Source organism: Chelonia mydas, chromosome 1 (genome assembly GCF_015237465.2).
Source record: "Chelonia mydas isolate rCheMyd1 chromosome 1, rCheMyd1.pri.v2, whole genome shotgun sequence".
In the NCBI taxonomy this organism is placed as follows: domain Eukaryota; kingdom Metazoa; phylum Chordata; order Testudines; family Cheloniidae; genus Chelonia; species Chelonia mydas.
Window position 1 is genome coordinate 197,422,007 of NC_057849.1, and position 26,703 is coordinate 197,448,709.

At 41.4% G+C, this 26,703-nt stretch overlaps 1 protein-coding gene across 15 annotated transcripts in view; it reads right to left on the bottom strand.

Annotated features, from left to right (window-relative positions):
- The window catches only part of ZBTB20 (zinc finger and BTB domain containing 20), a 668,337-nt gene that overhangs the window by 417,006 nt on the left and 224,628 nt on the right, over positions 1-26,703 (bottom strand). For 14 of the 15 annotated variants that reach the window (XR_005226808.2, XR_005226810.2, XM_043538684.1 and 11 more), the window contains one exon: positions 23,376-23,451. The gene's annotated coding sequence lies outside the window, so the exon portion shown is untranslated. Of the gene's footprint in view, positions 1-23,375; positions 23,452-23,787; positions 23,854-26,703 lie in introns of all 15 variants that reach the window. The other variant, XM_037909137.2, reaches the window with a different exon arrangement.

Consider the following 26,703-nt stretch of genomic DNA (forward strand, 5'->3'; position numbering starts at 1 on the left):
GGCCTCACCTATGTTGAATAGAGGGAAATGATCACGTCCCTCGATCTGCTGGCAATGCCCCTACTTATACAGCCCAAAATGCCATTGGCCTTCTTGGCTACAAGGGTACACTGTTGATTTATATCCAGCTTCTCGTTCACTGTAACCCCTAGGGCCTTTTGTGCAGAACTGCTGCCTAGCCATTCAGTCCCTAGTCTGTAGCGGTGCATGGGATTCTTCCGTCCTAAGTGCAGGACTCTGCACTTGTCCTTGTTGAACCTCATCAGATTTCTTTTGGCCCAATCCTCTCATTTGTCTAGGTCCCTCTGTATCCTATCCCTACCCTCCAGCGTATCTACCACTCCTCCCAGTTTAGTGTCATCTGCAAACTTGCTGAGGGTGCAGTCCACACCATCCTCCAGATCATTAATAAAGATATTGAACAAAACCAGGCCGAGTACTGACCCTTGGGGCACTTCACTTGATACTGGCTGCCAACTAGACATGGAGCCATTGATCACTACCCGTTGAGCCTGACGATCTAGCCAGCTTTCTATCCACCTTATAGTCCATTCATCCAGCCCATACTTCTTTAACTTGCTGGCAAGAATACTATGGGAGACCGTGTCAAAAGCTTTGCTAAACTCAAGGAACAATACGTCCACTGCTTTCCCCTCATCCACAGAGCCACTTATCTCATCATAGGAGGCAATTAGATTAGTCAGGCATGACTTGCCCTTGGTGAATCCACGGTGACTATTCCTGATCACTTTCCTCTCCTCTAAGTGCTTCAGAATTGATTCCTTGAGGACCTGCTCCATGATTTTTCCAGGGACTGAGGTGAGGCTGACTGGCCTGTAGTTCCCAGGATCCTCCTTCTTCCCTTTTTTAAAGATGGGCACTACATTAGCCTTTTTCCAGTCGTCCGGGACTAAGTCATCAATGGCCCTTACTAAGATTTGGCCCTTACTTTATTTAGTCATCATTACCTCCCTTCTCTGACAATTAAGGTGTTAGCTTTCCAGACAGGTTAAGTTAGTTCTCCTATAGATAGAAGAATGGTCAGATGAAACAACAACAGGGTGGAAACAATCTTTAGAAAAGTCAATGTGTTTGTGTTGGTATAAGTCTAAATGGGATGCAAGGAGAGGCAGAAGCTTGCATATGATTGTGCTGAAGACAAACAGTAAAAATAGGGAACATTTACTTGATATTTAGAGGAGGAATCTCCCCATCCCAGAGTCAGACCCAGAGAAATATGTATTAAAGGCAAGGTGCAGTTGTAATAGCCAAATTTATAAAAGAGGGATGGGATTGTCAAAAGCACTCAGCGTTGGCCTAACTTTGCTCCACTGAAGTAATGGTAAAACTCCTACTGACTTCAATCAGAGCAGAGCTAGACCAACACTGAGTGTTTGTAAAAATTCTGCCTGCGGTGATTTCTTTAGAGCAGTGCCCCCCTTCTGGCTCCCTCAGCTTTTATTTCTTTTGTTGTCGTTGTTTGTTTTGTTTTTTGTTACTAGAAAAGTGTGGCTGATTGGAGGAAAACACTAGGGGACTATAAACATCTTCTGGAGTAGCTCATAGCTACCAAGGGAAAGAAAGGCCAATGAAGAATGATGCTTTTATGCCTTACCTTCTCAAGTTCGTGCTTTGGAAAGGCTTTAATATGCCAATATATTGTTTGGCTCTGTGTTACTGGACAGAGCTAGAAGAGGACAGGCATTGAATGTAGGTGGTGCCAAGAACCCAGTCCTTGAATTCTCTGACTTTAACAAGCATTGTGGGCACTCAGCCTCTGTCAGAACCATACTCTGTCCTGCTATGAATGAGAGAGAGCAATTCAGGAACCTCACCACACTCCAACTCCTGAAGGCTGACTGCACTGCTTTCAAGGCACATCGAAGGACCTGGGATTTGCCTAGGTACTCTTGACCTCTCCCTTCCCAGAGTACAACACAATACCATGCTGTCAAATGCTTGGCCTGTTATTGACCTTGTATTTCATAACACACCATGCCGACAAATCACTTGGGAATGAGATCAACACAAATATGTAAGGTGCGCTGCCTACAATACTCTCAGAAAGGAGTTGGAGAGGGAAGCAGATGAGTAAATGCCATTACTGTACATTTGATGGGAGCTATATGGTCAATAGCCCACATTAGATTGTAAACTTAAAACAGTATATTATACTTAAACAACAGGATCTTTCATTCTGAAAGAGCCCAAAGTGCTATACATACACGCAGAACTACTAGAGATGCAACCACCTCTGTGGTAAAACATCAAGCTGAGAGATGAATGGAGCGCAGCATACTGCACAACAGTAGAGAAGGGGAAAGTTGTGGCTGCATACACCAAAGTAGACTCCTCCCCTTCCCAAACTGCCCCGTCTCTTTTATATGAGGACCCCGACCTAACAGGACCTCAGTTTTAAGGACTCATCTGGAAAACCACTGAAGTAAATTGCATGAACTTCAATTTACCTTTCACAGAGGTATAAAGAGATGAATGGCTGTTGGAATTTGGCCCTGGACTACACAGAATCAAGGAGTTTCAATCTTGAAGCTTACACCACTACACAACCCTTCAGCAAACCTGTCTGATGTAGTTTTTCTTTATACTAAGGGATAAATATTCAACATGATAATTTAGCAATTGTATTGATGCATTGAAAATGTACCATAATTCTCTAGCTACCATAATTTACAACAATGAAGGGTGTATCATACACAAGACATTTTCTAGCTGACATTCAAATCCATCTCTGCAGTACACTCTCCTCTGGAGTCGGGCCATGGAATGAAATGCTATGGAAAAACAAAATAAACCAAAACCCTGCTGTGGAAACAGGACAAATCTAGTTTCACATCCCCTGCAGAGAGAGAAACAAGACGGAAGTAAAAGGCACCAAATGGAACTCACAAAGCTTCAGTATGATCTCAGCCTCCACATTCTGGCAAAGACCACAACCTAATTGAGAACTGCTCTCTCATTCTATTATGGGTACAAAACTGTAGTGTCTATGAGCAAAATCCACTTACCCTGAGCAAGTCTTGATTAAAGGAAAATTGGGGGGGGAGGAGGGGAGACCAAGCGGGGGATGATGGAATTCTCTCTCTAAGGTCTCTTAGCACCACACATCAACTCTATCCCTGCTACTGCAGCACAGGGACTGTAGAAGTCTCCACATAACTCACCTTCTAAAGGCTCTATATCCTACCTGAGTGTGCAGTGGAATTGCTCCATCTATCAGATCCTACATGTTCTTGGGGGAGGTTTTAGACCTATATCTAAACCAGATCATAATCATTCTGGGTTCATTTCCTCATGAGCAACATCTCCAGTAGTCTTATTACATCTCCTCAATTGCTCTTGAGCTACCCTCAGCTGAACTAGGTTTTTTGGTGGTGGCTATTAAGCAGGCAAGAACCCAGCTGGACACTTGCAGATGCCAAGGTGAGTTGGTGGCACTGGCAGTGAGACAGAGCATCTTTATATGTGTAAAGTGAGCACGTTTGTTTGGGAGTCACTGAGAGAAACAATGCCAAAGCTCAGTTTCTGATTAGACTGCACTTTAACCAGGACTTTTGTCTGGAAATTTCAAAAAGAATAAGCATATCCAGGACATACAAGCAAATCAGCAATGCAAAAAGCCAGGTGTGCTATGTATTTATTGCTAGATTTATGCCCTCAAAATGGGGTGGATTCTGCATGTGTTGAAACTAAGGGAAATGTGGAGATGGAGAAAGAGAAAGATATACCCCTGAGCACCTGGCATCCCTATTCTGTATCCTGGTCACTGCCACTTGACCTTTAGTTGCACCCACAATGGAGAAGTAACTAGTTATTTGGGAAATGATTCCTGCGCACTCAGGTGTTTATATATATATATATGCGCAGAGTATGAGGGGTACATGACCGGCTTAAGGAGACTCATCCTTGGCCATCCAAACACTTTTGCCCCTATGGACAAAACTGGGGTGAATATGATGAGCAAACATCACTGTTCTGCAGAGATCTTTGCAGGATGCAGATGGATTAGTCCCCTTTGCAGGAGATTGTCCAATACCTGATATGCCGCTCAAAGCCCCTCTGCATCCCACACAGGCTGAGGGAGGATCTGCTCCCACGTTTGGAGCCTTGTTTGTATTTGGTTTCTGGCAGCCTGTCTATATACCTTAAGTTTTTACAGCAAGAACATCTTAAAATGCCAAATCGCAGGATCCCCTCCTGTTCATCTTTACTCCTTTATTTAATACAAAAAGACACAATGTACTGCAGTGATTTTTTGTTGTTAATTAATTAATTCATTTGAGACAATTCCTTAAAATTTCATTTTAACAAATTTTTGTGTGGGTGCATTAATTACTTTAAAAGATGCTCACAACTGACACTTATTAAAAGGCTTTGTTCACACACACACACACACACACACACACAAAAACAACCTTCCAGCTTCTTTCCCCCCTCCTCCCTTCTGAGCAGGTACCTGCTATCAACTGCTGGAGTGTGCTCACTCTGCACCTAGAGCTATAATTATTTTGCTTTAATTTTACAAAACCTTTTGTTCCATTCCCATGAGCCCACCTGATCCTTATATTACACTTGCTCTATTAAAACACTCATGCAGAACAAAGCACGGTTGTACTGATTCATAAGTAACTACCCCCCCCCCCCCGCCTTTCCTTTCATAGTAGAAACACACCACTGGCTGGTTTTTCATGACACTGTCCCTGGTTTCAGATGCTTGGTCCCAGTTTTGTTTCTTTGCTGCTTTTATATGTTTAGTGCCTGATCGCACTGTGGCATTGCTGTTGTTTTGAATGTGCTGTTGTTTTGAATGAATGTTTGTTTAGTGCAGTAGATTTGATAATCATCAGATAATCAATCACATGCTTGATACAGTAAAAATCAGACATTTTACATTCTGCTCTGTGACACTACAAGAGATTCAGTGCAGAGAGTGCTGGGGAATTTATCTGAATTATAATCAGACTCCAGGATTTTTTTTTTTAATTGTATAGTACACGCACCAGGGCTAGCCCTACATTTCTGTGTGCTAAGTAGAAGACTGTACTTAGGCAGACTTCTGTCATTCACATGGCATCTCTGGCATGGCAGGACATAGCAGCAGTGTAGGGTCAGGGTGCTCACCATTATCTGGACTTGGAGTGTATCATCCTCTGGCTTTTATACAAGGACAAACACACTGACAACTCTTAGGCTGCGATTTTTAGAAAGACCAAAAGGATTGAGGAGGTCAAATCCCTTTTGAAAATCTCCCCCTTAATAAATAAAAAATGACAATGAAAAACATGCTTGTGAATTCTAGGAAGAAAGATAGGGAGAAGAAAGCTCATTACTGGAGGTGGGAGCATCATAAGTGTTTCCTCATCCATCTGCCTTGTAGAACGCAAACTTCTTTGGGCTGAGACAGACTGTACTTTGTGTCTTATACTGCATCAAACACATTGTCAGCTCCAACTAATGAACAAATAATAGTCAGATAGAAGGGCAAGGGGTGGATGTGGGCAGGAAAAGTTTTGGCAACAGGGAAAATGGGTTGGCTTCCTGTAGTTCAGCTTTTCAAGATGAGAGTAGAAAGCGTCACAATGGCCTACTGAGTAAGGGAAGTACTAGGTGTGTGTTGGGAGCTGGCAATGTGGAACCAGCCAAAAAGGTGGGTGCTGGCAATGTGGAACCAGCCAAAAAGAAGTAAGCATGGTAACACAACGTGGAGTGCAGAGAATATAACAGGAAAAGGATCACAGTGAAGCACATGCAAGAGGGAAATATGCCAAAGCATAGGACAGTGATGGCTGCAGAGCATGCAAATAAATGTTGCAATTTGCCAAAGAATAACCATTCTGCATATTTTATGAAGCATGTCAAATCTATCAGATTTTCTCTTATGAAATCATCATACTATAGCAACAATCATTCTCTCAATCAATCCTCCATGCTGTTAACTGAGTAATGACTGATTTGGGAGGAACTGATGTTTACATATATTTTAAAGTCCTGAATACTTTTCTCTATCTTCGTGAGAGGTGTGTGTGTGGGGCGGGACTTTCATCTAGATTTGGAGGTTTTTATAATCTGATTTTGAATGATGGATTCACTGAATAAAAATTCAAGATTTAAAATATATACACACATACATATGCACATAAACATATGCTGGCTCTGAAAATTGGCAATGGGATTGTAACAGATCCATTCACCTCTTGGTGGTTGGTTCAAATCCAGCCCAGGTGAGGTTTTACTTTTTGATGGCCGTTCTGTGGCTTGTTTGAGATGACTTTTATGAATCAGTCCAGTTCCTGCTGGCCAAGAGCCTGCATCACAGAAATCATCACCGCCATAGCGATCATTAACTGGCTTCTTTGGTACCAAGGAGTGAATCAGCAATGGAGACTGAACTCTCTTCTCGCCCTTGTAATTGACCACTCCAGGATAGAGGGTGGCTTATGCATGTTTGTGTTCAAACATGCAACTTTAAAAGCAGGAAAAAACTAACAAATCAGCTGTGTTCACATCACCAGGAACTGTAGCATATACTAGAAATTTGGCCTAATCCTCATAAGTGCAAACCACTTCAAACCTCCATTGAAATCAAGGGGTGCTATAGGCGCGCCGCATCTCTCAAGATCAGTCCTTTTGTGATTAAAGAGCTGAGAAAGAGAGAGAATGCATAATAAACCACAGATATCCCACTTTAATTACTGAGGAAGAGCTCCTTGGCTTTCTGTCTTTTTGCCACTTAAAATAAAAGAACAGCAGGGAGAATGCTTCGGACTTTGGCCACTCTTTGGTACATTGTGCTGCCAGATGAGAGCAATAAATGAGACATGCCATCCTGTAGTGGATGTAAACCTTGCGATAACTATGTTCCACATTGGGAGGATTTTTACTATATCAAGCATGTGATTGATTATCTGATGATTATCAAATCTACTGCACTAAACAAACATCCCAGTGCATCCAAGAACACAGTGAAACTCAGGCAGTTTTCCCATGGCTCCTACTTCTTAGGGAGTATGAATCATTAGACTCTGAAGAATTAGACTCTCTAGTTTCACTCTTTATGATATGTTTACTAACCTGAGGGGACTAAAGGTCTCAGGACCTGAGAATAGTTTTAAGTTTCTCACCATCTGTCTGAAGAGCAGTCAATGCAAATTCCACCTTCAGATCTGCACTCCTGTGCCTCCCTGTTATGTTTCATTTCACACTTATTGTCTCTGTTCCTTAGAAACAGGAAAAATGCGCATCTGATCAGCTCGCTGAAGTCATGTACACCATGTAACCTGAAACTGTTCCTTCAGTAGGCACTGCTTGGACATCCACTTCGGTCCTCAAAATGAACAAAAATGGAGCTTGTTCAAAAATGGTAAGTATGTTTTATGATTTTTTTTAAAACATTGTTTTATTGAAAATTTGTGAACGTTTAAAAATTTTAAAAGATGAAAACTTTTGTTCAGTTTCCCCCCCTTCCTTTCTCTAGTTTATTTTTCCTCTCCTTCCCTCCCTCCCTGTCATCCCATTTTGTGACTGAAAAAAAGGGGGAATGGTAAAAAAAAACTTTTTAAAAATTGGTTATTGTCATTTCCACCCCCCCCATCATAAAATTTCAAAACCAGGAAAATTTCTGCCAAAAATGTATCTAATTTTTTAAAAGGCCATTTTTGACCCAAAAAAAGTTTCAAATGAAATACTGTGGTGAGTTCTAATGGGAAAAGGATGGAGCATGTTAGATGCACTTCTGCATAGGTGAGATCTGACAGTACAAGATGTTTTGCTACTGTGATCCTTATGGGCATACACTGAACTGAAGCTCTGGATAATAAATGATCTGCAAAAAGTATGGATGAGCCCAAATCTAAATGCTGGATCTGAATTTCTTCCTTCTCCTGGAAGGGGGGTCCCAATCTCGATTCCAACTGCAGTTCAAACTCATCTCTACCATCAAGTCAAGAGCACTGCACTAGGGCTCAGCTTAATTCAAAGCTTCCATCATTTAAGTATTGTAAAAAGTTGAGAATTCCATCCCAAAAATGTTAACAGAATCCCAGTAAAATGTATGAAAATTCTGGACACAGCGAGATAACTTTTCCGAAGAAACTGGATGAACATAATTCCATCCGATGAGCTGACAGAAATAAAGAAACAATGTCCCACAGTACTCCTCACACCCGGAAAGAACATTCTTTCCATGAGGTAAAACCAAGTGCCTGACACTCGGGATGGCAATTGAACTCAAGGGCCAAAAGGTTGGTGGCCTTTGTTCAGTGACTGAGGATCAGAAATCCAGAGAATCTCTTCTGAGTTAGAGAGCTACAGGAATGAGGCACCAACTATTAAAAGGAATTTGCATCTCTACGGTAGCAAATGTCTAACATCCAATATCTGAAGATGGCTTGGCCCAGCACAGATAGGAGCTGCCACTATGGTGTCCCTCCTTGTAGAGGGGAGAAGGGACTGACTGTAATGAAAATAAGGGGCATTCCTTACTGAAGCGGCTCAACAGGCAGACTTTGCAGTTCTCTTTAGCTCTCTAAATCCTGACTTGCATTAAACAGTTAAGCAACAGACTGCTGACTACAGTTACAAAGTTTGGATCTGCATTTTCACAAAGTTTGTGTGAGAGAGGCTGAATTAAAGCAGGATCTATTGGGTGAGGGCCCACCACCGCAGTATGTTGGGATCTGCCATGGACACTGGGAGCAGGAGCATCACAAATTTGACTTGTTGTGTGGAGGGCCTTTGGTAGGAGTGAATCTGGACCCCATTAGTCTTAATCCACCCCTGCATGGGGGTACAGATCCAGGTTTTGATTTTAATTCCTACTACAAAGATCTGAAGAAGAGTCTGCATAAGCTCAAAAGCCTGTCTCTCTCACCAACAGAAGTTGGTCCAATAAAAGATACTACGTTATCCACCTTATCTCTAATCTTATCTCTAATATCTTGGGACCAACATGGCTACAACAAGCCTGCATACTACAAAGCTATTGTAAACGTTGTTTACAAACGTGAAATCTCCTTTATCACCCAAAAAATAATCCAGGATCAGGTCACCATCATGTAGATAAAATGACAGCTGCTCCATAGACCATGCTGAGACTCCATTTGCCAAGTCAGAAGATGATCCTACTTATTGTGAACAGTCAGGACTTCTCCAAGATGAGTTGCTTAATGATGAGAATGACAATAAAGCAATGAAGAATTAGGGGTGTGGAGCCAGTCCCTTTTGAATAGTGTCTCACATGAAAACAGAGTGTCCAAAATAAAGGCAGCTTCATCCAAGCTCCTCTAGATTTGGGGGTGGTTTGGAATCTGAACCCACACCAAGTACTGAATTTTACAGTTGACTGAAAATGTTGTAATTATCTTCCTAGTCTCCCCAGGAAGTGGTAGAAGCCCACTTTAACAGCTAAAATTACATTGGATTTAGCTATGGAAAGTATACTGTAAGGAACAACCATACTTAGCGGGGGAGGGATAGCTCAGTGGTTTGAGCACTGGCCTGCTAAATTTAGGGTTGTGAGTTCAATCCTTGAGGGGGCCATTTAGGGATCTGGGGCAAAAGTTGGGGATGGGTCCTGCTTTGAGCAGGGGGTTAGACTAGATGACCTCCTGAGGTCCCTTCCAACCCTGATATTCTATGCTCTGCAGGGTTTATTTATTTAGAAGTCTCGAGAGTACCCAATGAGACAATACCTAACAGTGTTTATTGCAATGAAATACCTATCTCCAGTGATAACTGTCCACAACATAGACAGTTCTGTGCCATTTCCCGCCTCTCATCACTCACAGCAAAAACTCAGTTTGCTATTGGACCACATCAGGTCAGCAAAAAGCCAGGTGACCACCTAAATGTTTCCACTTTAGTCCCAGAGGAGGGGTAGTGAGAATGAGATGTGACCTTTATGTATATACATGGCACCTAGATACAAGAATGTTGGGTACGTTAGAAATTGAGACAGAGATGCATCTTTCATTGTTTTGTAAAGAGCACAAGTTTTGGCTGTTGTAGGACCACAACAAGGAGCAAATTCCAGAGCTGAAGATCCTCCACCCTTTCTGTCTCGAGGAGTTTAAACCTGGGGCAACCCATCAGTCCTTCTAGATGACCTAATAGGCCCCTTCTCCCTCTGTCTGCTCTGATCCACTGTATATATAGATTTGCCATGCACTTCTACTTACACAGTTTGCTGGCTCATCACCCAAGGCGATTCTATTTTAACAGGTTTCAGAGTAACAGCCGTGTTAGTCTGTATTCGCAAAAAGAAAAGGAGTACTTGTGGCACCTTAGAGACTAACCAATTTATTTGAGCATGAGCTTTCGTGAGCTACAGCTCACTTCATCGGATGCATACTGTGGAAATTGCAGAAGACATTATTATATACACAGACACCATGAAACAATACCTCCTCCCACCCCACTCTCCTGCTGGTAATAGCTTATCTAAAGTGATCATCAAGATGGGCCATTTCTAGCACAAATGCAGGTTTTCTCACCCTCCGCCCCCCCACAGACAAACTCACTCTCTTGCTGGTAATAGCCCATCCAAAGTGACCACTCTCTTCACAATGTGTATGATAATCAAGGTGGGCCATTTCCTGCAGGAATCCAGGTTCTCTCACCCCCTCACCCCCCTCCAAAAACCACACACACAAACTCACTCTCCTGCTGGTAATAGCCTATCCAAAGTGACCACTCTCCTTACAACGTGCATGAAAATCAAGGTGGGCCATTTCCAGCACAAATACAGGTTTTCTCACCCCCCCACCCCCATACACACACAAACTCACTCTCCTGCTGGTAATAGCCTATCCAAAGTGACCACTCTCCCCACAATGTGCATGACAATCAAGGTGGGCCACTTCCAGCATAAATCCAAGTTTAACCAGAAGGCCGGGGGGGGGGGGGGGGGAGGGGGTTAGGAAAAAACAAGGGGAAATAGGCTACCTTGCATAATGACTTAGCCACTCCCAGTCTCTATTTAAGCCTAAATTAATAGTATCCAATTTGCAAATGAATTCCAATTCAGCAGTTTCTCGCTGGACTCTGGATTTGAAGTTTTTTTGTTGTAAGATAGCGACCTTCATGTCTCTGATTGCGTGACCAGAGAGACTGAAGTGTTCTCCAACTGGCTTATGAATGTTATAATTCTTGACATCTGATTTGTGGCCATTTATTCTTTTACGTAGAGACTGTCCAGTTTGACCAATGTACATGGCAGAGGGGCATTGCTGGCACATGACGGCATATATCACATTGGTGGATGTGCAGGTGAACGAGCCTCTGATAGTGTGGCTGATGTTATTAGGCCCTGTGATGGTGTCCCCTGAATAGATATGTGGGCACAGTTGGCAACGGGCTTTGTTGCAAGGATAGGTTCTCCTTTTCTATTTTAACAGAGATTTAAGATAAGCCAAACCAAAAGGTCTTTACTTATTTTTGGTCCTGCAGCAAGAGCTACACTCAACAGTTACTGTGCCTACGTATATACATACATACCTATTTCCCAAATATTCCTCCCCCTCCTTCCTCGACAACATCACTGGGTTTGTGGGTATGATGTATGAAGCAGAAAAACAATTTATTTTCCTCTATACCAGTACAGATCTGCAGGGCAGAGAGGAGCAAAATCTTGTTTGGACTGGTAAATTGAACAAACATAACACAAGAGCCACAGAGGAAGCAATTATATGCAACACCAATTCCTGTAATTTTTATTAAGTTAGGTTTGGGTTAGAATTTTTGTTTGTTTTCTTTTTTCTGTTTCTGCTCCCTTCCACCCAATCAAAGACATACTATAACCTAGAGCTGCTTACAAACAGGTTTCTGAGAATGATTTGTGGCTTAAGCTTATACCCCATATTGGAAATGAATTAGAAACAATGGTCTCAGCTTTATACGAGTGGGAAGAAATGCAGGATCCAAACCTTCAAATATACAGGCAGGTAAAATTCCTATTGTAGTTAGTGGGGGCTTTACTCACACAAATATAACAAAACCATATATCCTTAACATATCTCCACCATCTCCCATTTAGTCCTGCCAAATTGATGGTAGAATTTAGCTTTAAATACACACACCAGTTGAGTTGACATTAGGCTAATAAATTGAGAGTTTGAATTGTCCAGAATGTGCTTTGTTTATTTCACTAAACTTAACCAAATACAGACCATGGGCCCAATTCACAAGCCCTCAACATCCAAAAACCTCAGTGCATGAAGAGGGCTTGCAGACCTGCCCTCCATGGAAGTACCAGAGCAGAGCTGATCTGGGGACTGGACTGCATCAACTATAGAAAGAGAAAAGTTTTACCACTGATTTGAATGGGAGTCAGAGCAGAGCCACAGAGCTAGTACAGGACCAGTGTGTTTAAAATGCAGATAAAATTGACTAGTGCCTCGTCACTTCCCAAGAAGAGAGGATTGTTTTGCTGGAAAGATTAAATCAGACCAGGGAACACAGGAGACTTATAAAGTGGAAAGACAAAGAAGGGGGCCATGCCTTATAAGAAAAATAGTCTTATGCACCCTAAAAAACAAAAATTAGTTGATAGAGTCACAGAGCTTGGGCCAGGAGGGACCACTAAATCATCTATTCTGACCTGTATATCCCAGGCCTCCGACACCACCCAGCACCTGCACACTAAACCCAACAACCAAAATGAGACCAAAGTATTACAGCTCACAGGAGACTAGACTATTATATTTCACAGGCAGAGAAAGGAAAGGACTGAGGTGCACCACTGCTCAAGACCCCTGAAATGGCAGGAAAATGATAAAGGGAGATATACCCAGATAATTCTGGCAAGGGACTTGCCCTCACATGCTGCAGAGAAAGGTAACCCCTCTACCTCAAGGTCACTGCAAGTCTGACCTGGGGGAAAATTCCTCCTGAACCCCATATATGGTGATGTGACCAACCAGGACAAGGGCAGTCAGGCCTAGGGACTGAAACGAGAGTTCAGCATACTACTCAGGGTCCACGGGGGCAAAGTCAGGAACGAGCTCAGGGTCAGTACTGGAGGGACAGAAGCTGAATGCCAGAGCCAGAGGATAACCCAGGGTCATAAGCCACAGGTGGAGCAGAGGATTGAAGCCAGAAGTCAGAAGGCCCAGGAGAACAGGGGCTGGCGCTGGAGCAGGTGGAGCAGGAGCAGGTTTGGAATCAAGGCTGAACACAGAACAGGCTGGACATAGAGCAGTAGCAGGAACTGGAAGCATGCTGGATCAGGGCAGGAGCAGGAACTGGAAACAAGAGCAGGGCAAGTGCAGCTATGTGCATGGTACGTGTTGAGCAGCTGCTGATCTGCTCTTGGTGCCAGGCTTATAAGAGGGGCTACTAAACCAGCAGCCAGTCATGTGCTGTAACTACTCTGTCAGTTCCAAGGGAGTGCATCTGGGCTCACTGGTTGCCTAGCAGTGAAGTTAGTCAGGGAGCAGGCCAGCAGCTGGTCCTAGCTGGACTGGCCCCTGACAGCAATCTCTAAAGAGCCATTGGGCCAGGTTTCTCAGGAGGTCTGGGGCATGGATGTGTTCCACAGGTTCCCATGACTAAAGCCTCTAACTGGCATCTAGGATCCCGGTGTACTTGGTGAATGTGCATGGCAAGGTCAGCAACAGTGGGCATTGGTGAAAGAAAGACTGCTCGGTGCCACCCCACGCAGAGTCCCATCTTCAACCATGGCTGTCCCTGATCCTTTAGAGGAAGAAGATAAAAACCTCCCAGAAAATGATGGGGAAAAATATCCCTGCTTGATCCTGCCAGAGGCCAGCTGAAACCCTGAAGCATGAACTTTAGAAACATACGACATAAACCAAGAGTGAACCCCAGGATTGTTCAAGCCTGCCCCCTACCATCACAAGCAATCCCATTATACAATCACACTCATACATTTTTCCATCTCTCTTAAAACTAATTAAATTTTATCCCCCCACAACTCCTATAGGGAGGCTGTTCCAGAACCTCACCCCTCTGATAGTTAGAAACCTCCTTCTAATGTCCAGCCTGAATTTGTTCATGGCCAGTTTATATCCATTTGTTCTTCTGCCAGCATTGTCCTTTAGCTTAAATAGCGCTTCATCTTTCCTGGTATTTACTGCCCTAATGTATTTATAGAGATCAAGCATATCTCCTCTCAGCCTTCTTTTGGCAAGACTAAACGAGCAAAGCTCTTCCAGTCTCCCCTCATAAGATAGCCCCTCCATTCCCCTGATCACCCTAGGAGCTCTTCTCTCTTCTCCTGGGCAAAAACACACATACAGTTATCTATACATCACTGTTTTATAGTTAAAGGGCAAATGTAATTGTTCCAAAAAGTGTTCCCTTTGAAATCTATAAAAGGACATCAAATATTTATCTTTACCCTGTAGATTCCTTTCCTCTACGTCAACTCAGGAAACGCCTGCATTTCCTCCTTTACCTTGAGGTTGACAGCACAAAAGAAAGTACAGTCAGTATCCTAGATCCAGTGGCATTGGAGTTGTGTTCAAGAAGTGACAACACCATGGAGAATCTGCTCAGTTATACCAGTTGCTACAGCTGTCATGAACTCCCTCAACACTGCTCTCATGCTGCTAGCTAGTGCATGTGGAAGGAAGAGGGGAAGGCAACAGAGTCACTGCCATACCCCAAGTCCATCTAGATATGCTCCAAAATTAAAATGTATTTAAAATATAATTAAATATAATAATCATATAGAGAGCTGTGGCCATGAGAATCTGACAAAACAGGGCCATAAAAAATACGTCTCACCAATAGCATACTTAGGCAATCTGAGATTGCCTGAGTTGCTGAAATGTAAATTCTAGAGGGGAATTTAAAAGGTGTTTTAGCTGCTGTTATATTAACAAAAAGTATAATTTACCATACAGCGTTGAAATTCTCCCAGATGCTACTGACTGCAATGGTGAGAATGTGTTTTCTGTGTCTTAATCTACTTACTAGCAAGAAATCCTGTCCAATGAAATATCTGTAGAACGTTAGCTCCCACTGAGAGACACCAGCATAATTTAGTTAATGGAAATATTGAAAGAGTGACAAGTGGTTCTAAACATGACTTTGAGATGAGAGTAAGCCAAACAATGCAGATCTGGATTTTGGTTTCAAACCTTCCCATTCCCCACCAATTTTCATATCTGCGGTTTTGGTTTGGCCCATTATAGAGATAATAGTCAATTATGAAATTTGGACCCAGTTCAGACTCTGAAATCTCCTGAAGTTCAGGGAGTGGCTGGAGGCAAGGATTTGGTTCAGGACTACTCATAACATACAGACTAGATGATCACAATGGTTTCTTCTGGCCTTTGAATCTATGAATCAACTATATTGTTGCGTGTCTAAGTTAATTAGAACTCAAGACTGTCAAATAGGTTCAACTGGAATTATTTAATCAAAGATTATCAATCAGAAATTAGTACAGCACTATATAGAATACAGAAAGAATAGATACATTAGCATCCTTTGATGTGATGATGATGATGTCTCTCCTTCACTGTACCTGGAGGGACGCAGCAGATTCATTCCCCAACTAAGTTCCCATACCAGTGTCATTACATAGGGTTTCCAAACAAAGAAAACCTCTTTGCCAAAAAATCATGTTTTGATGTCATTTCTATACAGTCTCAGTTTACGTGATTTAACTGTGAAGGCATGATTATTTACAGCTAAGAGGACTAGCAAAATAATGTATTTCAGTGGGTCTTTCTTCTCCCATAATTATTCTTCCTGATCTGCTGTGACAATTATCCCTCATCAGTTTCCCAGATTTATATATACTTATGTAAGCATTATATATATGAAGGGAATGGTTTCCCAGATTATCTGAAGAAGAAGAAGAAGAAGAAGTTTGGGAACCTTTGCACTACTCTACTCTCTAGGCAGGAGTGGTCTAATTCCAAACAGGATCCAGATTCTCCCAGATATCGGCTCTCTGCCAAAAACAGTTCAGGCTTCTTTCCTCCTTTTCCCTCGAAGACAATCACTTCTCCCAGCTCATTTCCATCCTGTAAACCTAGGCTGAACTCTTTTTCTTCCTCCCATGCACAAGTCCTTTACTCTTCCTAGAGCCCACTCCAGCAGGCAGCTGTTTGTCTTCAACCAACTGTGTGCTGTGCTGCCCCCCTGTTATTCTGTATAATTTTTCACTTAGATCCTCTAGGAAGTTGGGTCCCAGAACCCAAGGATCCAAGGCTCACTTCCTAGTCTGCCTCTGGCACAGGTTTGGGGATGGCAGACTCTGAGCAGTGACAGTTCAAATGAAAACAAGCCCATTCCACAGACATCCTCCAGCCTCGACTCCCACATGGAAGGCACAGCACAACAGTAGCGGGAGGAGAAATTTCTCAAAAGCTCCACGGGGGGTGACTATTAGCATTTTTTAGAGAAAGAATGCGGGTGAAAACAAAAGATTGTATTCTTGGTAAATAACACCAGAAGCTCTACTAAGCAGATAATGAAACAGGGAGTGCACGCTAGCGCTACTAGGAAAATGGACCAAATGGGAAACTGATTTTCTTCCATTTCTATTTTTCCCAAGGCCACAGGGAAGCTGCCTGCCACACATTATGAAAATGGTACTGGCACTTCTTACATTCAGGGCTTGCTCCTGCAGCCTTTATTCTCATTAATGAGTCCAGTGAAGCCTACACAAATGAGCCAGAGCTGCAGGATCATGACCTAAGAGGGCTCATTTTCAGCAAGGGTTTGCAGTAATTTGGCACAAAATTCCCATCATTGCTGCTGGGAAATGCATGCCTAATTCCCTGAAAATGTGCTGCTGCTAAGAGTCACAGGACTCCTGATTACTTCTTGCCAGTCTTAAAGAGATTAGATAAGCTACTTCCACCTTATAAAAGGCTTTCATTATTCAAAATTTCCATGAGAACAGTATGTGGAACTGGAATGAGATGCTTAACAATATGTTATAGGCCTCTTTAAAAAAAAAGAAGCCAACCATGGATACCAATTGGTTCAAAAGATTTGTTGATGCAGTTTCTGATTCAGGGATGCCATCAATATTACTGACATTGAAAACATCTTGCAAAGCCAGACCCTGTTCCAAAGGCCTTTAACAGCACAGAGCATCTGCCAAGTGCTTTCCATTTCCATTTGTGCTTCCCCACTGCCACCTCCAGCAGGCTCAGTGATGGGCAGAGCTGCAGAAGCAACAGGTTGGGAGGACGAAGTTGCTCCATTTAAATGGAGGATGTGGGGAGCTCTGGGATGAGCACAAAGTATTCTGGAAGCAGACTTCTTCTGTCCTTAGAAAATACAGCACTTCTTAAAGACACGTTCAATGAGAACATTTCCTGTCAGAGCTCACAAGACTAGGCAGAGTTTGTGTTGGCACCAGAACTGCTAATGTGTCAATGGTTGAACTCCCCAGAGAACTCTTAGAAAAAGGGAGAGGGTAACATTCTGATCCTCACTGCACCAGTGCAAATTACTGAGATTGATGGATTTACATTGGTGTAACTGAGATAAAAATCTGTCCCAGAGGTGATATTATCTAAGGATGGGTGGTGGTGATGGAAGAGATACAGACACAGAGGACCAGATCATGTACTGGGGTGAGTCAGACCTACACCAGAGGAGGATCCTGCATAGAAGGTTCATGCATCTCACATATCTGAGGCTTTGACATTTCCAGGGATTTATTTAACTATCTCCAGTCTATTCTGCCAAATGCTGGCAACAATGTAAATCCTGAATAACCATACTGCTTTCAGTGGATTCACTCCTGATTTACACTAATCTAGCTGCAGAATTTGGCTCTATGTGTTAAGAAGAAATACATTTATAGCAAGGGCTGGCAAAAGCCAGCATGTTTGTGTCAACTCTTTTCTTTTTGTAAATTCTTATCTAATGACATCTCTGGCTATAGATTAACTTTCCTTGCTCAATATTCTTTAGTCTTTCATCTCTCTTGAAGTGAGACCAGCAAATGCTTTGATAAGTGGAGTGAAAGATTGTCTCGTTTCACTGTAGCCTCTTTAAGTGTTGAAATGTTACAGTATTTTATAACTTATTAAAGCAATACTGCTCAGGAAATCAACACTGAAATCCCTGCACCTTCTAAAATGAATGAATCACGACCAATATCCCTACGCCTAATAGAGCAACTGTACACTAGAGAGCTATTTTCCTCTCTCTACCTAATGTAGCAAACACACCACTAAAACAAAAGCTGCATGCTACAATATACTTTCTAAACTGTGAGTGCTCCAGCCTGCATTTTAAGTACAGCCTTAGAAAGGAACGTCAGATATCTAAAACAAAAAGTGAACATAAATGGACATAAATAACGTTCAGTCCTAACTGCTATCAGTTGACTTGCAGATGGTCTGATTAAAGCCAACCTGAGAGCAAACAAAAATATCTACTGTGTTATCAGAGTTCCAAGACTATTGTACCCAAAATGGTCTCACTATTGTTCTTTTGAGGATGTTTAGCTGGAGATTCAAAGACAACAAAGAGTCAACCCTGAAGTTGCATAATCTCCTGAGAAATTTTCTTTCTGTAGAAAAGGATTACCATAAACCTCGCTGCATATTTATTCTTTCGATCATCCGCTGTATTTTCACCTTTAAACTGTGACCATGTCCCATGTCAGAAGACCTAAAATAAGGTGATTTTTTAAGGAACAAACAAGTAACTTGGATTTTCTCATTTCATCTGAAGTTTAAGGACCAGATATCCCAGTGGCGTAAATCAGTGTAACTCCACCAAATTCAGTGAAACTGTGCGGATCATCATCATCTACAAATCTGGACCCAAAATGTCTACACTAACACCCTCCCCATCTTTGTCTCAAAAACAGGGTTAAGAAGTTGTCAGCACCACACAGAGTATCGGTCCTTTACCTTCAAGGGGCCTTGCTGACAATATAACTGACCAAGGATAAAATTTTCAAAAGTGCATAAGTGAGTAAGCCTGAGTCCCATTTTCCAAAGTGCCAAATACTTAGGAGACTAAATTGAAATCCAATGGCATCTGGACTCTTAAGTCACTTACACACTTTTGAAACTGTACCCCAGGTCAGATGCTGCAGCAAAACAGACTTCTACCTTCTTAGCCAATCCAATGCTGGAGGCAAATTTTGCCTTGACTTACATCTATACCACAGCATTAACTTTGATGGGGTTGCAGAAGTAAAAATCAGGGTAGAATTTATCCCCAGGAGTTTCTGGATTGATGCCTCATTGTGGGAGAAAGAGAAGGCAAAATTAATTCCTTTTGTTAGTGCTAATACAATTCTTCAGTGACAGCCCCAAGACATTGAGTTCTATTTAGGGCAGACAGAATCCCAAACAATTTTTGTACACAAACGTCTTCTCCAGCAGACCCCTTTCTATCACAAATTTTCTGGCAAAAAGAGCTTAGCTTGCCACCACTCTGTGAGCAGTGTTGGAGCTGATGGAAGGAACAGGAGTTAGAGAACTGCTGGGGAAAACAAAACTTGTCTCAGGCTTGCAACTCTGGTTAAAACAGTAAGTTACAATATTGGTGAGCAGATGCCCATGTCCCCCAAGCGCTATGATGTTCAATGTACTGTAAAGGAGAACCTGAAGGATATGTTAGGGTGGACTGTTTGTTGCTTCAAAATATTTCCTTCTTTTAAAAGCACTCCTCTGATGGAAGAGGCCCTTCTTAGCCCTGACATCCTGACGCTACACATGCAGCATGCACTCTGGGATGCCTGCATTCCATGTCACATTGGCTTGGGTTCTGCCAGTTCGTTTCCTTATGCCTGCAAACTCAATTGAACTTATGAAAATTCAAACAAACAGTCTTCTGTCTGTTTCATACATCATCAGCAAACATAATTAGTAGACAAAATGAATTTGTTCTTTGTAATTTGGAGGCTATGCAAATGTTTCTGCTGTATAGTGCAGAGGAGGGGATAAAGTTTGGTAAGCAAGGTTAATTCAGCATGGAGGAAAGTATGGAGATAGACAAATAAAGAAAGAATGTTTGCAATAAAAATACTCAGTGAGGAGAGTGATATGGTACTTTTGCAAATTACAATTGGCCTTGATACCTTTGAGTGATGGAACAAAACAAAGGCACAAGTGAGTTATGAAAGATCATCCCAGTGAGTGACTGTATCTCCACCCCAGGTGTTTTGTGCACACAAGGTGTTTGTTAATAATAACAATACTTAGCACTTCCAAGAGCTTCACAGACACTAACTAAATAATGTTCACATAGGTATGTCAGTATTAGCCACACTTTAAAATAGATATGAAAAATGAGGTCCAGAGAGGTTAAGTGACTTGCTCAATGCCATGCGTGTCTGAATCAGGAAAAGAATACAGGATCTCTTGGCTATTAATCCTGTACTCAGACCACTAGGCTACATATTAGCTGAATTTTTTCAAGGCAGCACATACATTAAAAATGTATCTACTATATGCAATTCTTATAAGTCTTAGATAAGGGACACATGGTTAAATTCCTAGACACTGCTTTGAAAATTTATCCCACACCCGTATATGTTTTGGACAATTTTAGCTTATATGTATAGATCTTTGCACAAGGGAAAGATACTGACTCCCATTATTGTTCATGTTAAAGGAAAGCAAATTCTCACCTGGAGCAGAGATTATTCTGCATAAAGGGCTTGATCCTACTAGGTGCTAGCCCTGATACACTAAAGTAGTTAAGCATGTGCTTAACATTAAGTACGGGAGTAATCCCTCTGACTTCAGTGAATAAATGTACAACGGTAAGTATACACTTAAATACATTGCTGGATTGGACCCAGAGTGCTCAGCACATTGCAGGCTCAATCATACAGTCACCTCCTCTGAATAGCATGTCGCACTACCTTTACAAAGCCCCTTTTTCAGGTGAATATCAGGCAGATCCACAGCTGCATAAATGGGCATAAACTCCATGGAAGTCAACAGCATATATGATTTGCACCAGTTGAGGAGATGGCTTACATTCTGAACAATCAGATGATGTAGGGACATCACAGCCTGGGAATGATCTCTTCAGACTCCATATTTAATTTTTTTTAAAAATAGGCAGTTCTCTATTTACAGGAAAGCCATTTTCTGAGATTAATCTCATCCCAGATCTCAGAAATTAGCAGGCACTGTTCACAATGAACCTCAGAAAGAAACAACGCAAAACTTCAAAGCATCTTTTCTTCTATGGCTAATCACCATGCATTATAACTGTTTTGTGTTACTGACTACATGGACACTCGACTGTAACAGCAATATCCAGATTTCATTATTACGATTTGCATGCCCATCCATAAAAATCCCTCCACCATGCTCCTCACAGCGTAAGAATCATAAAGTACAATGATCCTGGTATATTTCAGAGGTGGGGCTGTATGCTGAGGCTACAGAACCTAGGAGCATTTAGGAGTTTACAGGCAGGATACTTTTGAAAAATGAATGATGGAAGTAAGTTGGAGATAAGATAATGCATGCCATAAAGCAGAGGTCCAGCTATGATGGTTTGATAGAGCAAAAGGAAGGATGGAATTGTGCTGAGTCAGGATCCTGTGTCCCATTCCCAACTCTAGGACTGATTCGCTCTGTGACCTGGAGCAAGTCATTTAACCCTTGTGCCTCAGTTTCCCCATCAGTAAAATGAAGATACTAATGTTCTGTTTCTGCAGGTCTGTTCCACATCTACATTTAAAGTTGTTTTCCTCAACCACTGAGTCTCTGATCTGCTTACCAAGTGATATCGCCCAGCCCAGCTGGCAGTCAATCATCAGAGCCATATACTGCTAAATAGTATTTCGCCGCACTGCTACATCAAGGACCCAGTGACCATCTGTATCCCAGAGATCCAAAGAACCAGCCTTAATTCACTCTTAGATCTATTAAAATTTGGAAAGAAAATGTCTAATGCATTCGAAGCAAAATTCTCTTGATTATTATTTTATAATATACAGGGAATTACAAAAGGGCTTTTAGATTCAGTGTTCATACATTTCAAAGTCTTTCCCCCCAACCCATCCTCTCCACCCCCCACAAAATGTTATGTCATTGGTACCACTAAATCTACTGTACCTTAAACCTAGGTCATAGGCTCAGAGTTACAGTGATGACCATGGTGGCCAGGGATACTGCTTGTGGTAGGAAGTTAAGAACTATGAGCAGAACATTTTAAACCCAACTCACTGGCCACAGTCTGCAGTTAATGCACAGTATTTAACAACACAATGGCATGCCCCTGCCAGTAATGTAAAAACACAATGGATTAGTGCCAGAATGGCACAATCTGCCTCACTGACTCATGCCTGGCATTCCATTCCTGGAAGGGGTATTATGTACCCGCAGTATGCTGTACCCTTCAGCTAGTCTCCAAAGTAAATTCATTAGTGTTGAAAGGGGGTGAAAACCCCCTTATGTAACAGTTAAAACACTGAAACACTTTGTGCTATAAAACAAAGATATCACTTGGGAAGAATTCATAAACTTCTGGATTTCATTACCAAACTTACATTTTGATCTTAAATGAGAAAACAGATTGACTTTGCTTTGTAGTATTTCACAACCTTTTATTGCCCAACTAAAATCCCTTTTCCCCTATCATCTTTAAGATTTTGTTTTGTTTCTTTATTATTTTTAAACTCAGAGCATCTGAATCTTTTACACTGTCTGGTCATTCACTTGCCTGTTATTCATGCACTGAAATCCCAAGTATTAATTGTTCTCTCGAGTACATTGACAAAGCAGCTTCTAAATAAGAATAGACCAGAGTAGATGTAGACTCTGACACGCATTTATGGACTAATGGGGCTCTTAGAGACAGCCTCATCTCTCGTTCGAAAACATAAGATATGCTATTTTGACTGTTTCCTAGCACAAGAGGGAACACACACACACACACACAGAAGAATTATGCATTTCTGACCACATCCAATGTCCTCAGGCAGATGACTCCTGCTGTGATGTCACCAGAAACTTTCTCTTTCTTTTGATTTTTCTTATAACAAAGGACAAAAAATGTCCTATGACATCACAAAGGAGAATGAATTCTATTTCTGATGCCATCAGGAATCTTCTGCTACTTTCCATTATCCCTGCACCAAAGTGCAGGAATCCTTGGTGACAGGATGACAGGAAATGTATGTCAATTGGGACAAAGCTACACACCATTCCTAATAAAATTCGAAACAGCGAGTGGAAAGAATTGGCAATTTGGGGTCTGACATAAAACCTGGTAAAGATCCAGCACAACTTCCTTTAAAAAAAATAAATAAATGTCATTTAAACTTGTAAATCCCATCCAAGGGCACTCTGACCTTTATCCATGTCCAGTTACTGTGCTAACACTTTTATTGTGTGCACTGTTTCAGTGAAATACTGACAAAAGGAAAAGCTTTTACTTACAGGAATGCAGTGCAGCTTAATCTTTTTGTTTTTAAGGTGCAGTGATTTCAGCATCTAAAACGTAACTTCAGGCAGTCTGAAAAGAAACAGGTTAAAATCTCTTTCAGTTATAATTGGTATTTCAGATTTAATTAAAAATTAAACTTTCATAATGTTTCACCATCCAAAGCAATGCATTATCAGTCAAGCGTGGCCTTTTTTTTTTTTGGGTTAAAAAAGGCTCTTCCCAGAGTAGTCTGTAATGAAGAAAGGGCGGGGGGGAGCAATTCACAAAAGCAAAATATGCCTCTGCATTAAAGGATCTCAGAATAACATGGAAAGAAACCTCCTGCCCCTTAATTTTAACAATCTACCTTCTAAAAGGAAAATCAGGCATAACAATTAAAAATGACAGAAAGACAACATCACATACCGATGAGTGCGGAAAAAATGTTAATCTCAGCCAAATAAGGAAACTGTTAGGACCAGAATGTACAAACTGAAAGAGAAAATATGATTTTAAATAATGTTAGCCAAATATATTTTTAAAATCCATTCTACAACACGTAGTACTGTCAGACAATTGCACAGAGGGGAAAAGAAAGACAGGCAAATTTAGAAAGAAGAAATGTGTTGTGCAAGGTGTAAAAAGTACAGAGCTTCTATAGCCTTTTGCTAAAGGATACAAAATAGCTGATTTGGTTGTGAAGTTTTTTTATCTTGTAAAATCAATGCCCTTTTACTGTGAAAAACAGTAGATTACGAACTGATAGCTATAAACATTCATACCACTTGAACAGATGAAAAATCAAAAACAATTTTTATTTTTCAAATAACAGTTGGAATGACACTAAAAACTCCAAGGGTTACACCATTAGTCTGAGTATAAATGTTATAGGAGCATTTAAAAATCAATGGTTTTAATTCTATCCAGATGTAAAACCTCTGAAAACAGGAAAAAAGGGAAAACCCAGATATCCAAATGAGAAAATTAATACATTACAACAATTTGACATTAAGCTGCCAGGGTTTGGGACTCATAGTAACAAAAACTCATTTTTATATAGGTAATGTTTTAATAAGAGGAAATAAAAACAAATAAGTACATATCTTGGTTAAAATATTTTATTTTGAAAATATGGCAGTGAAACTTTCAGAATGTACAAATTCACAGTCAAAGCCGTCCCCTTTATTAACAAAATACAGAGAAAGTCCCAGGCTACACACTTTGGATCTGAATCCAGATTCATATTTTGAACACCCCAGAGTTTTGGCGTTATTCAAATGTGGAGTTTTAGTTCAGGCCTGTCTTTAATAGAAAATATGGATTTCTAGACACCAACAACAACTGCTTTTAGAGCAGCTAGTCCTTGAACCCACAAGGGGAGAGGCAATTCTTGATTTAGTCCTAAGTTGAGCACAGGATCTGGTCCAAGAAGGCAATATAGCTGAATGGCTAAGTAACAGCAACCATAATGTAATTTAATTTAATATCCTTGTAGGGGGGAAGATAGATCCCCTCTTCTGTGTAGTTGAAGGTAAGCTAGTTAAATGGAAATTAAAGGGAACAGTCACATGAGTGAAATACCTGCAAGGTGCATGTAAACCATTTAGAAACATCATAATAGAGGCTCCAACTAAATGTATATAACAAATAAAAAAAAAAATGTCAGAGGACCAAAAAAATGCCACCATGGATAAACAACAAAGTAAAAGAAGCAGATAGAGGCAAAAAGACATAATTTGAAAATTGGAAGTCAAATCCTACTAAGGAAAACAGAAAGGAGCATAAACTCTGAAAAGTCCAGTATAATTAGGCATGCCACAAAAGAATTTGAAAAGCAAGTAGCAAAGGACTCAAAAAATAACAGCAAAATTGTTTTAAGTACATCAGAAGCAGGAACCTGCCAAACAATCAGTGAAGCACTAGCCAATCAAGGTGCTAAAGGAGCACTCAAGGAAGACAAGGCTATTGCAGAGAAGCTAAATGAATTCTTTCCATCAGTCTTTACTGCAGAGGATGAGAGGGAGAATATTGTTAGGTGACAATAAGAAGTCACCAGGACCAGATGGTATTCACCCAAGAGTTCTGAAGGAACTCAAATATGAAATTGCAGAAGTACTAATTGTAGTATGTAACCTCTCGCTTAAAACAGCTTCTGTACCTGATGACTGAAGCATAGCTGATGTAATGGCAAAGTTTGCAGAACATCTGGAAAAGAGATGACTAAAGGGGGATACAACAGAGGACTATAATAAAGTCATGAATGGTGTAGAGAAAGGGAAAAGGGAAGTGTTATTTATCCCTTCACATAACACAAGAGTCAGGGGTCACCCAATGAAATTAATAGGCAGCAGGTTTAAAACAAATATAAGGAAGTACTTCTTTACCCAATGTACAGTCAACCTGTGGAGCTTGTTGCTAGATGATGTGAAGGCCAGAAGTAAAACTGGGGTAAAAAAAAAAATTAGATAATGTCATCTATCAGTGGCTATTAGTCAAGATGGTCAGGGATGCAATCCCATCCTCTGGGTGTCCCTAAACCTCCAACTGCCAGAAGCTGGGACTGGAAAACGGGGGATGGATGACTCGAAAATTACTCTATTCTATTCATTCCCTCTGAAGCATCTGGCACTGGCCACTATCAGAAGACAGGATTCTGGGCTAGATGGACCACGGGTCTGAGCTAGGATGGGCATTCTTATGTTCTCATGGATCTCTCCAGTCCTCATTTTTACAAAACAGGAAAGAGAGATGGATTCTCTCTCTCTCTCTTGGGATTGTGGGAGCTTCTGAGAGTGAGGCTGAGTTTGTTTGTCATTGTATACCTCCTGTCTCCTACACTGTGCAGGATGTGTTGCTGAGTGTAGTTAAGATTATTGCCTGTGCTAATATAAAATCTTCCTCTTGAATGAGCAAGTCTACAGTAATTTTCCTGGCCCAAGAGTAGATCGTTTAGTAAAGGAGGGACTCTGAGTCAAGGAGGCTTTTATTCAAATTTTTCCCTGGTTTACTCCTGCTACTAAAGTACCAGTGTCCCCCCTTCCTTCACAATGAGACACCAGTGTCTGATCTCTCTTGATGTGAAGGTATTTCCTGCTCTTAGGATGATTCCATTAGTGTGCAAGAACCCAAATGTGGGGCATGTTATGTCGTTACAGTACCAGGTTCATGTGGTTCGAAATACCCCTGAACAGCCCTTGAATTACGTTTTAAAGCACCACATAGATGGCATAGATTTTACAGTATTCGTTACCTTTGAAAATGTAAAATGTTTCCTGTGTGGTGACCCTGATCTTGCCCATGCACTGCTGGCTTGGGGGACCCTGGTAAGAATGTGGGATCCCA